This window comes from Nerophis lumbriciformis, linkage group LG05, assembly GCF_033978685.3.
Source record: "Nerophis lumbriciformis linkage group LG05, RoL_Nlum_v2.1, whole genome shotgun sequence".
NCBI lineage: Eukaryota > Metazoa > Chordata > Actinopteri > Syngnathiformes > Syngnathidae > Nerophis > Nerophis lumbriciformis.
Window position 1 is genome coordinate 6282898 of NC_084552.2, and position 13281 is coordinate 6296178.

The 13281-nt window shown below is 41.1% G+C and overlaps 1 protein-coding gene across 2 annotated transcripts in view; it reads right to left on the reverse strand.

Annotated features, from left to right (window-relative positions):
• prdm4 (PR domain containing 4) overlaps window positions 1-3348 on the reverse strand; it is a 28047-nt gene extending 24699 nt beyond the window's left edge. The window contains exons 1-2 of one of the 2 annotated variants that reach the window (XM_061961365.2): window positions 3303-3348; window positions 2978-3038 (exon numbers count right to left, since the gene is read on the reverse strand). The gene's annotated coding sequence lies outside the window, so the exon portion shown is untranslated. Of the gene's footprint in view, window positions 1-2977; window positions 3039-3144; window positions 3177-3302 lie in introns of those variants that run through there. The other variant, XM_061961366.2, reaches the window with a different exon arrangement.
• Window positions 3349-13281: the final 9933 nt, after the last annotated feature.

Below are 13281 nucleotides of genomic sequence, written 5' to 3' on the forward strand. Positions count from 1 at the left end.
CAATACCGATAATTTCCGATATTACATTTTAATGCATTTATCGGCCGATAATATCGGACATCTCTAGAAATAATCCTAAATGAAATACAATGACTTAGTTTATATTATTGTATATACTAGGTCATAAAATCAGTGAGTTGAGTCGGTCCATAGGTTGCCTGTAGGGATTTTTAATGTCCAGCAGATGTCAGTATTTAGTGACACAGTATCGACACAGTATCAATACAGTTTTGCAATGTGTCGAAACGCTTCATGACGCCTCATCAACCCATCACTAGTATACAGCATACGCCATCAACATGCTGGGGTCCTTCTCTTCGCAAAGAATTAGCCTAGGACTCCCACAACTTCAGTGTTATAGTGAGTTGATTTTTCATGATCTTTTTTTTTTTTTTGCTGTCTCTGTCTGCCACACGTGGAAAGCTGGTCCGTGAAAATAATGCATACATTTTGATTGATTGATTGAAACTTTTATTAGTAGATTGCACAATACAGTACATATTCCGTACAATTGACCACTAAATGGTAACACCCGAATAAGTTTTTCAACTTGTTTAAGTCGGGGTCCACGTTAATCAATTCATGGTAATTAAATTGGTTCCTTGTGGAAAAAAGGTTGGGGACCACTGTTATAGGTGACAAAGCAAATGAGTGTATTACCTAACAACATACTTGCTGTTACGGCTACTCTTGCTTTCAAAAAAGTTCGAAAAAATAAAAATTAAGTAATGTAGAGTAGTCCTGAGGAGGTGTTTGACTCACTAAATTCCTTAATAAGCACTCGCGGAGATAACAACAAAACATATTCTCCGTGGTTGACTTTCAAAATAATCAAAATAACTTATTTAGCGTGGCTTCAAAATAATTTAGCGGTAAACAAACTGTTTCACTCCTCACTCCTTCAACATGATAGACAGACAAAGCACACCCAGCTGTCCTGTCTTCTTAATTATAGGAGGAGGAAGTGGCTCACCAGTAGGAGCATGAGCAGCTGAAAACAATCAAGTCAATCACAATGAAATCTAAAACATCCAATAATTCATCAACATCATTATTGACATTATTTGATTTCATTGTCAAAACAATTATTAAATAAATAATATAGATAGGCTCCAACACTTGCCAACCTTGAGGCCTCCGATTTCGGGAGGTGGGGGGCGTGGTTGTGGGCGTGGTTAAGATGGAAGAAGTATATTTACAGCTAGAATTCACCAAGTCAAGTATTTCATATATATATATATATATATATATATATTAGGGCTGCAACAACTAATCGATTATAAAAAATAGTTGGCGATTAATTTAGTCATCGATTCGTTGGATCTATGCTATGCGCATGCGCAGAGGCTTTTTTTATTTTTTTTATTTTCCATCCATCCATCCATTTCCTACCGCTTATTCCATTTTGGGGTCACGGGGGGCGCTGGAGCCTATTATATAATTTTATTTATTTATTTAATAAACCTTTATTTATAAACTGCAACATGTACAAACAGCTGAGAAACAATAATCAAAGTAAGTATGGTGTCAGTATGCTGTTTTTTTCTCCAATAAAATACTGGAAAGGATAGAAATGTAGTTTGTCTCTTTTATCCGATTATTAATCGATTAATCGAAGTAATAATCGACAGATTAATCGATTATCAAATTAATCGTTAGTTGCAGCCCTATATATATATATATATATATATATATATATCCTGAAAATATGCAAACAAAACTGTGTTTAGATAATTGATACTTGCATAAATAAATATTAAGGAATATAACATAACTTGGCTTCTGAGAGCTTCAAAATGTAATAAATAAAATGCTAAAGTCTTTGATAAACAAGCAATTATTTTAATAATTAAATATGGTCATTTTAAATGAATTATTAGGATAATTTAAAATTAATTATTTCAAATATGTTTATTTTAATGTATAATTCTAATGCCTGGATGTAATAAGGAGTCAGAAAAAATACAATTAATTTTGATGTTTTTAGCAAAATATAGTAAAAATGTATTTAGTTATTTTAAAATTATTATTAATAAATATATTTATTTGTAGGTAAATATGCAAACAAAACTGTGTTTGGATAATTGATACTTCAAACTTGCATAAATAAATCTTAAAGAATATAACAACTTCTGAGAGCTTCAAAATGTAATGAATAAAATGCTCAAGTTGTTGATAAACAAGCAATTATTTTAATAATTAAATAAGGTCATTTTAAATGAATTATTATGATCATTTAAAATTATTTCAAATATGTTTATTTTAATGTATAATTCTATGGCTGGATGCAATAAGGAGTCATAAAAAATACAAATAAAAATACAATTAATTTTGATGTTTTTAGCAAAATATAGTAAAAATGTATTTAGCTTTTTAAAAAAATGTTTATATATTTATTTTTAGGTAAGATAAACATAATAATACAATTTATCTCTAGTCTGGATGATTTAGTTCTTGTCACCCTGTTGTCCTCCCGTCTCTTCCCCGAGGATGGCTCCATGAGCTGGGCAAACGCCTGGAGATGCCCTACGTCAGCAACACGGTCGGCGGCCCGTCGGTGCGCAGCTCGTACATCGCCGCCCTCTACTTCACCCTCAGCAACGTCGGCTTTGGCAACGTGTGCGCCAACACGGACGCCGAGAAGATCTTCTCCATCTGCACCATGCTCATCGGCGGTATGCCGGACGCCTCGTATGGAATAACGTGATTGGGCAGGCACGCTGTTTATATCGTGGGAAAGGAGGGGGCGTGGCCGGGAGAATATTTGTCCCGGGAGGTTTTCGGCAGAGGCGCTGAATTTCGGGAGTCTCCCGGAAAATTCGGAAGGGTTGGCAAGTATGCCTAACAATATACTGAATTTATTACTCAGTACATGTTAACGATATAATTTAAAAAAAAAAAGCTGTGTACCTAAAATGGCTTGCGTGCCGCACTTTGGACATTTCGACACCATAATATTAGCTTAGCATTAGCTTACCTGAATTCAGTGACTTCTTTCCAGCAGTAAACCAGGGAGGAATGCGCTTACATTGTTCGACCTGTAAAACAGCAAAAAGAGAGTTATCGACCCCGTCGTAATAGTCACATGCTCACTTTTTTAAAACATATTAGCATACGTCAAAAAGCTACTGTACTGTTTATTACATTGCTAGCTTAGCGTTAGCCGAGCTGCCTGTCTGTCTCGATCAAAACAGCGCGTTAAGTTGCATCACTTTAGAGTTAAACCTTGCTATGGTGGAATCGGTGGCATTAAAATTAAAAAACACGCCAAGCTTAAGACGTAAGTAGAAACAAAAACATACCAGCAGCAATTCAATACCTCCTTCCTGAAGGGGGCCATGATGGCGCATGCGCGGTGCCGAGAACGCGTGGAGGCGCTGTGTTGACATTTCACATTCAGACGTCTGATTTTTTTTTTTTTTTTTTTTTTTAGGATTTGGACTGTTTGTGCTGTATTCTGTCAACCACGCACACCTGAGTGTTTGCAATATTTAGAAATGCATGGAAAATAAAACAAAATATCTTTAAATGTTGATTTCTATTTACTGTTTCCATTGGTTTTACCCTTTAAAAACGTTTTTAATCACATTTATTTTATATTGGTTTAAATGTATTTATTTTTTTGTTTTTATTCAGTCATTGGTGGAGCTAAGGATAATATTTTAATATTCCATCCATCCATCCATCTTCTTCCGCTTATCCGAGGTCGGGTCGCGGGGGCAGCAGCCTAAGCAGGGAAGCCCAGACTTCCCTCTCCCCAGCCACTTCGTCCAGCTCCTCCCGGGGGATCCCGCGACGTTCCCAGGCCAGCCGGGAGACATAGTCTTCCCAACGTGTCCTGGGTCTTCCCCGTGGCCTCCTACCGGTCGGACGTGCCCTAAACACCTCCCGAGGGAGGCGATCGGGTGGCATCCTGACCAGATGCCCGAACCACATCATCTGGCTCCTCTCGATGTGGAGGAGCAGCGGCTTTACTTTGAGCTCCCCCCGGATGACAGAGCTTCTCACCCTATCTCTAAGGGAGAGCCCTGCCACCCGGCGGAGGAAACTCATTTCGGCCGCTTGTACCCGTGATCTTGTCCTTTCGATCATAACCCAAAGCTCATGACCATAGGTGAGGATGGGAACGTAGATCGACCAGTAAATTGAGAGCTTTGCCTTCCGGCTCAGCTCCTTCTTCACCACAATGGATCGATACAGCGTCCGCATTACTGAAGATGCCGCACCGATCCGCCTGTCGATCTCACGATCCACTCTTCCCTCACTCGTGAACAAGACTCCGAGGTACTTGAACTCCTACACTTGGGGCAAGATCTCCTCCCCAACCCGAAGATGGCATTCCACCCTTTTCCGGGCGAGAACCATGGACTCGGACGTGGAGGTGCTGGTTCTCATCCCAGTCGCTTCACACTCGGCTGCGAACCGATCCAGTGAGAGCTGAAGATCCTGGCCAGATGAAGCCATCAGGACCACATCATCTGCAAAAAGCAGAGACCTAATCCTGCAGCCACCAAACCGGATCCCCTCAACGCCTTGACTGCGCCTAGAAATTCTGTCCATAAAAGTTATGAACAGAATCGGTGACAAAGGGCAGCCTTGGCGGAGTCCAACCCTCACTGGAAACGTGTCCGACTTACTGCCGGCAATGCGGACCAAGCTCTGACACTGATCATACAGGGAGCGGACCGCCAAAATCAGACAGTCCGATACCCCATACTCTCTGAGCACTCCCCACAGGACTTCCCGAGGGACACGGTCGAATGCCTTCTCCAAGTCCAAGTCCATTTTAATATTGTTTTTGATATTGTTGTGCAGCACTTTGGAAACATTTTGTTGTTTAAATGTGCTATATAAATAAAGTGTATTGGATTGGATTGTATAAATGTGGCATTTCCATCCATCCATCCATTTTCTACCGCTTATTCCCTTTGGGGTCGCGGGGGGCGCTGGAGCCTATCTCAGCTACAATTGGGCGGAAGGCGGTGTACACCATGGACAAGTCGCCACCTCATCGCAGTAAATGTGGCATTTATTTTAGAAAAAAACAGTCAATGACAGAGACTTATTTTAGACTTAGACTTCCTTTTATTGTCATTCAAATTTGAAATTTACAGTACAGATAAGAACGAAATGTATTTGCATTAGCTCGTTGTAGTGCAGGCATACTTGCCAACCCTCCCGAATTTTCCGGGAGACTCTCCCGAAAACCTCCCGGGACAAATATTCTCCCGAAAATCTCCCGATTTTCAGCCGGAGCTGGAGGCCACGCCCCCTCCAGCTCCATGCGGACCTGAGTGAGGACAGCCTTTTTTCATGACGGGAGGACAACAGGGTGACAAGAACTAAATCATCCAGACTAGAGATAAATTGTATTATTATGTTTATCTTACCTAAAAATAAATATTTTTATTAATTAAAAAAAATAAAAATAAATAAATTTTTACTATATTTTGCTAAAAACATCAAAATTATTTGTATTTTTCTTTGTATTTTTTCCTGACTCCTTATTACATCCAGCCATATAATTATACATTAAAATAAACATATTTCATTTAAAATGACCATATTTAATTATTAAAATAATTGCTTGTTTATCAACAACTTTAGCATTTTATTCATTACATTTTGAAACTCTCAGAAGCCAAGTTATGTTATATTCCTAAAGATTTATTTATGCAAGTTTGAAGTATCAATTATCCAAACACAGTTTTGTTTGCATATTTTCAGGATGTAGATATATATATATATATATATATATATATATATGTCTTAATAAGGTTATCCAAAAAATAGTGCTCGATACCGTAGTAGAGCGCAATATATGTATGTGTGGGGAAAAAATCACAAGACTATTTCATCTCTACAGGCCTGTTTCATGAGGGGGGGTACCCTCAATCATCAGGAGATTTTAATGGGAGCATTCGCATACCATGGTTTATATAGGGCACAGAGTGGGTGGGTACAGGCTGGCGTAGGGGTGTGGTGATTGGCTCATGTGTTACCTAGGAGGTGTTTCCGTCTATGGCGGCATGCTGTTACAATTTCGCTGCGCTTGTTGAGGGATGACAGGTCTGGACGGTAAATAATAAACAGTTTCTCTTTCAAGCATAGGTTGCATCTAAGGTAATACACAAGGACATTAACACATCCGACACATATGTAGGATTAACCGAGGGAGAATTCAAAACCAGATGGAACAATCACAAGGCTTCTTTCAGGAACAAAAACCTGCGAAATACCACAGAACTCAGCAAACACATTTGGGACCTCAAAGACAATAATGTTGAATATTCAATAACATGGCAAATTCTTGCAGCCAGCACACCTTACAATAGTGGTAATAAAAGATGCAACCTATGCTTGAAAGAGAAACGGTTTATTATTTACCGTCCAGACCTGTCATCCCTCAACAAGCGCAGCGAAATTATAACACCTCCTAGGTAACACATGAGCCAATCACCACGCCCCTACGCCAGCCTGTACCCACCCACTCTGTGCCCTATATAAACCATGGTATGCGAATCCTCCCATTAAAATCTCCTGATGATTGAGGGTACCCCCCCTCATGAAACAGGCCTGTAGAGATGAAATAGTCTTGTGATTTTTTTCCCACACATACATATATATATATATATGTATGAAATACTTGACTTGGTGAATTCTAGCTGTCAATATACTCCTCCCCTCTAAACCACGCCCCCAACCACGCCCCGCCTCACCCCGACCACGCCCCCACCCCCCACCTCCCGAAATCGGAGGTCTCAAGGTTGGCAAGTATGAGTGCGGGATAAAAGAGCAATAATGTGCAGATATAAATAAGTAGATTCCTGTACAGATAAATATATTGCACTTTTGCATTATGCATCCACGTTTATGGTATTGTATTGTCTTTATATTCCAGCGAGTTAATCCGTTTTGGGGGGGAATTATTATGATGCATTCAAGAGTCTTATGGCCTGAGGGAAGAAGCTGTTACAGAACCTGGAGGTTCTGCTATACGGAGGCTGCGGAACCTCTTTCTAGAATCCAACAGTGATAACAGTCCTTGGCATACTTGCCAACCCTCCCGGATTTTCCGGGAGACTCCCGAAATTCAGCACCTCTCCCGAAAACCTCCCGGGACAAATTTTCTCCCGAAAATCTCCCGAAATTCAGGCGGAGCTGGAAGCCACGCCCCCTCCAGCTCCATGCGGACCTGAGTGACGTCAGGTGCGCAACACCACGTAAATCGTTGGCCAACCAAAAAGTAACCCCAGTACGCTATAGCCAACATTCACCAGGAGATGGCAACAGACAAACATAGATCACTATTACATTCCTCCCCTTTTAGAAATGTATAGAAGTTACTCAAAATAAATAAACAACCCAACCAAAAAATGCAGCAGCTCGATTAAAAAACTGTACTTAAGCCACATTCTTTTCTTTTTTTTTTTAGTACTGAACTCTTAACCCTCATTTGTAAAAAAAAAAAATAACATGCTTATTATACAAACAGTATTTGTACACCTTTAACACAGATTTTTATACTGTCTTCAGAGATTCAGTTTTTTTGGTGGTACTCGAAACCTTTCTGGGTACCTGCGAAAGGGTGTTCAGCATGGTTGGAAAAATAGTGACAGAGAATAGAACAAGGATGGACAATTCAACCCTTAACTCAACAATGAGTAGATGAGTGTTATGTGTGTGTATATGTGTAAATAAATGAACACTGAAATTCAAGTATTTCTTTTATATAAATATATATATATATATATATATATATATATATATATATGAAATACTTGACTTGGTGAATTCTAGCTGTAAATATACTCCTCCCCTCTTAGCCCCGCCCCCGCCCCACCCCGACCACGCCCCCCCACCTCCCGAAATTGGAGGTCTCAAGGTTGGCAAGTATGGTCCTTGGTGGGTGTGGGAGGAGTCTCTGCAGATTTCCTGAGCCCTGGTCAGGCAGCGGCTTTTTTGCGATTTCCTGGATAGGAGGAAGAGGAGTCCTTATCATCTTTTCCGCCGTCCTCACCACTCTCTGCAGAGACTTCCAGTCTGAGGCACTGCAGGCTCCAGTCCAGACAGAGATGCAGTTGGTCAGTAGGTTGGGGTATGGTATGGTATGGTCCTGGGCATGACGTTAAAGTGCATCCGGCAGTGGAGGCTCCTCTATGGGGCACTCGGAGGTTAACCCCTTTACTACTGTTACCCAGGTGGCCCTTAGCAAAGGCCTAGTACCTGACTGCCCCCTAGCCAGGGATACGGCGAAGACCTCAACGGCGGAGCAAGCGGAAGACGGTAGATTTAAGAACTACCACAACGGCTGCGATGGCGGAAGAAGGCTGCAGCAGAAAAGGGTCCCCAGTCGTCTTAGACTCCATGCCACTGGACCCTGACCCGATTGATTGATTGATTGAAACTTGTATTAGTAGATTGCACAGTGCAGTACATATTCCGTACAATTGACCACTAAATGGTAACACCCGAATAAGTTTTTCAACTTGTTTAAGTCGGTCGGGGTCCAGGTAAATCAATTTATGGTACAAATATATACTATCAGCATAACACAGTCATCACACAAGTTAATCATCAGAGTATATCCATTGAATTATTTACATTATTTACAATCCGGGGGGTGGGAGGAGGAGGGTTTGGTTGATATCAGCACTTCAGTCATCAACAATTGCATCATCAGAGAAATGGACATTGAAACAGTGTAGGTCTGACTTGGTAGGATTTGTACAGCGAGCAGTGAACATAGTGAGCTCGGAAAGCATAAGAACAAGTATATACATTTGATTATTTACATTTGGTTATTTACAATCCGGGGAGGAGGGATGTGGAGGGGGGAGGGTGTTAGTCTAGGGTTGTAGTTGACTGGAGGTGTTCTTTTAGTGCGGTTTTGGAGGAGGATAGAGATGCACTTTCTTTTACACCTGTTGGGAGTGCATTCCATATTGATGTGGCATAGAAGGAGAATGAGTTAAGACCTTTGTTAGATCGGAATCTGGGTTTAACGTGGTTAGTGGAGTGTCAAGGATCGTGTGGTGACTAGTCTGTGCACCAGTCTCCCCACGTAAAACAAAGTCACGCACAGGCATCCTCCATAAAGGGATACACCCCTACCAGGAGGATCGTCATACTCGTTCGAGTGACCGCCGATGATGGTCAGTAGGCTCTCTATAGTCATACTTGCCAACCCTCCCGGATTTTCCGGGAGACTCCCGAAATTCAGCGCCTCTCCCGAAAACCTCCCGGGACAAATTTTCTCCCGAAAAACTCCCGAAATTCAGGCGGAGCTGGAGGGGGCGTGGCCTCCAGCTCCGCCTGAATTTCGGGAGTTTTTCGGGAGTGACCTGAGTGACGTGTTGACAACACACAACAACAGCGTCTACCGTAAAGCAGTTCGTCTGCCGTAAACAGCAATGTTGTGACACTTTTAAACAGGACAATACTGCCATCTACTGTACATGCATATGTGACCCACCCATAATGTGTCACATTTTTGTGTTGATTTATTTATTTTATTTTGTGGTTTGAATTCGTTTTTGGAGCTGTCATTACACATTTATCAGTATTCACATTGGTCAGTAGGGGGCAGTAGGGCGTTTCTTCCCAATTGAATGCTATCACCTGCAGACCGGAAGTGTCTTGTCATTCTGATGAGCGCGACCAGTCTGTGAACAATTGAAACGTCCTGTGTGCTTTTTCCTCCTGTATAACAGGTTAGTTTTGGTGAATCAACTCACTGAATAATATCCATGTGATCTTTATAAGTTTAAGTACACATTCTGATGGTGGAGCCTAACTCTAAAGTGTTTGTTGAGTTGTAGTTTGTATTTGTGAATGAATCCAGTGCACAGCTGCAGTAATCAGGGCCGGCCCGTGGCATAGGCCGTATAGGCAAATGCTAAGGGCGCCGTCCATCAGGGGGCGCCACGCCAGTGCCACAAATGTTGGAGAAAAAAAAAAAGTTGGTACTATTATTTCTAAATACAAAAAATAATCCCTCGTTAATTGAAATGCAAAGTAAAGCCTATATAATAGAAATATTATTTGTTACAACATTACGCCCCCCCCCCCCCCCCCCCCCCCACGGTGCACCCCCTCCCTTCCCGTATCATGACTCTTTTTGGACGTCACCACATCAAAAAATCAACACAAGATGTCAAAACGGCCAAAACTGTCAGGTGCCCAGGGAAGAAAAAAGAGAAAAGAAGAGGAGGAGAAACGAGAAAAGACAGAGGTAGCAGGTAGGTAACGTTAGCCTACATGAAATTATTTGTCTGTTACAGAATGTGATAGTAACCTGGCTTTTTAGCATTAAGCTAATGTTACATGATTCAGCAATTGCTAATCAATAAATAGCTAGTTCTGTTTTAACGTCGGGTTAATTGTGGAGGGGGCTAAATTGTTATGGAAAATAATAATGTAACGTTAGGTAATTACAGTACTCCCATCTTACATTCCTCAGGGACATTTTTTGTTTACATTGTTATTGCCTTCTGGTTAGCTAATGTTTGCCCTGCAGGTAATAGTCACTTTTCCACCCCTTTATATATTAGGTATAGTTGTAAGCCTAGTTGTTAAAGTGCACATCATTAATGTTAATTAAGCAATATGTATGTAAAAAATATTGTATTTCATATATTCATTTTTTATTTTTTGCATTAATTTATTTATTCATTTTTTTTTTTTAATCTTGTTAACTATTCTGATTGTTAATTTGCTTTCTTTAAGTAAAAAAAAGGTCAAAGACAAAGCTATTCGGTTTCTTGTGAGTATATACACTTCACTGCCGATGTGGGGGGGGCGCCACCTAAAATCTTGCCTAGGGCGCCAGATTGGTTAGGGCCGGGCCTGGCAGTAATCAATACAAAATGGCGACGTGAGTGCGCAATGTTCATATAGGAACTTCTGATCCTAATTCAGACTCCCAAATTAGAGCTCCCGTTTTCTTATTGATTTTATAATGTATATTTGTATGATGTGTGTGTTCTGAAATAGTGACAGAAAATAGAACAAGGATGGACAATTCAACCCTTAACTCAACAATGAGTAGATGAGTGTTATGTGTGTGTATATGTGTAAATAAATGAACACTGAAATTCAAGTATTTATTTTATTTATATATATATATATATATATATATATATATATATATATATATATATATATATATATATATATATATATATATATGTATGTGTGGGGAAAAAATCACAAGACTATTTCATCTCTACAGGCCTGTTTCATGAGGGGGGGTACCCTCAATCATCAGGAGATTTTAATGGGAGCATTCGCATACCATGGTTTATATAGGGCACAGAGTGGGTGGGTACAGGCTGGCCTAGGGGCGTGGTGATTGGCTCATGTGTTACCTAGGAGGTGTTTCCGTCTATGGCGGCATGTTGTTACAATTTCGCTGCGCTTGTTGAGGGATGACAGGTCTGGACGGTAAATAATAAACAGTTTCTCTTTCAAGCATAGGTTGCATCTTTTATTACCACTATTGTAAGGTGTGCTGGATGCGAGAATTTGCCATGTTATTGAATATTCAACATTATTGTCTTTGAGGTCCCAAATGTGTTTGCTGAGTTCTGTGGTATTTCGCAGGTTTTTGTTCCTGAAAGAAGCCTTGTGATTGTTCCATCTGGTTTTGAATTCTCCCTCGGTTAATCCTACATATGTGTCGGATGTGTTAATGTCCTTGCGTATTACCTTAGATTGGTAGACAACTGATGTTTGTAAGCACCCCCCGTTGAGAGGGCAATCAGGTTTCTTTCGACAGTTACATCCTACTTGACTTACAGTGAATTCTAGCTATATATATATATATATATATAGCTAGAATTCACTGTAAGTCAAGTATTTATTATTTATATATATATATTAACCACGCCCCCCGCCCCACCCCCGCCCCCGACCCCACCTCCCGAAATCGGAGGTCTCAAGGTTGGCAAGTATGTCTATAGTGCCTCTGTAGAATGTGGTGATTTTTAAGAACGTCCTGCAAAACCAGTCAGAGAGTCTCTAAACGACAGGAGGTTTTTGTTGTTTTGTAGTCAGGGTTGGTCTACGAGTAGCAAGAGAAAGTTATCTGGGTAGCAGATCTCCTCCTAAGATCACACCCACCAGTGCGTGTGGCACCACAGCTCTAAAATAGTGCAACAAGTTGTCAGAATCATCCAAGTCCTTCTTGAGAAGCGGCTTACTCCTCGTGCAAAATAACGTTTTCAAACTCGGGATGAACTTGAAGCGTCATTAAAAAAAAAGGTACGTTTCTTGTTCTATGAATATATTTGCAACTATTTATGATGAACACCTTTTGCAGAGAATGTCGTACAATAATGAGCTGGCGGAGCATGGTCCGTGTATCCCTCCGCTGGCCCTCCACTGCTTCGCTGTGGACTTCAGCGGGCCGTATCACCACTTCGGCCTCCCCTTCCACGGCCGCCGGTTCCCACCCGCAGGACTACACTGTTACCCGTGTCGGGGGTTTTGTGAGTATTCATTCGAACCCGCGTTTATCCGCAAAAGGAACGAGAGGGAGCGGCACCGGGTGCGCTGCGTCAACGAGGGCTACGTGCGCCTCCGGCAGCATCTTCCGCAGGAGTTTGAGGACAATAAGCGGCTCAGTAAGGTGGAGACGCTGCGGGCGGCCATTGACTATATTAAACATCTGCAGAGACTTTTGGAAATGGACGTAAACCGGATGCAAATATCACAAGAAGGTCTCTGAGGACATTGTTTACAACAGTTTAATATGTTCCTTGTGTGATATTATTGTTCAGTTTGAATGTTAGCAGTCGCCAGGGAGCTTTTTTTCCCCCAAAATAATATTGCATTGTGTTTGTTAGTATAGGCCAGACCTGGGCAAAATGCGGATTTGTAAGATTTTCAATTTCATAACTTTTTTTAGACCTTTAACATCCAAACTGTAGCAACCATTATGATGTGCAGTGCTGTTTTTTTTTTAAATGACCGTAAGTCTTGAACTATATAAAGTAATTCAATGGTTGAAATCTGCGTTTTTGAGTGATATACGAGTTATTACGGTAATCTACGTCACAGCAGCTCAGACGAGGAACAAAGCAGAGTGGGCGGGGTCCGAAACGCATGTGTCAGGAACGGATGCGGAAGTACATTTTCACAACACATTTCTGCATAAAAGCAGGCCCGGCCCTAACCAATCTGGCGCCCTAGGCAAGATTTTAGGTGGCGCCCCCCCACATCGGCATTGAAGTGTATATACTCACAAGAACCCGAATAGCTTTGTCTTTGACCTTTTTT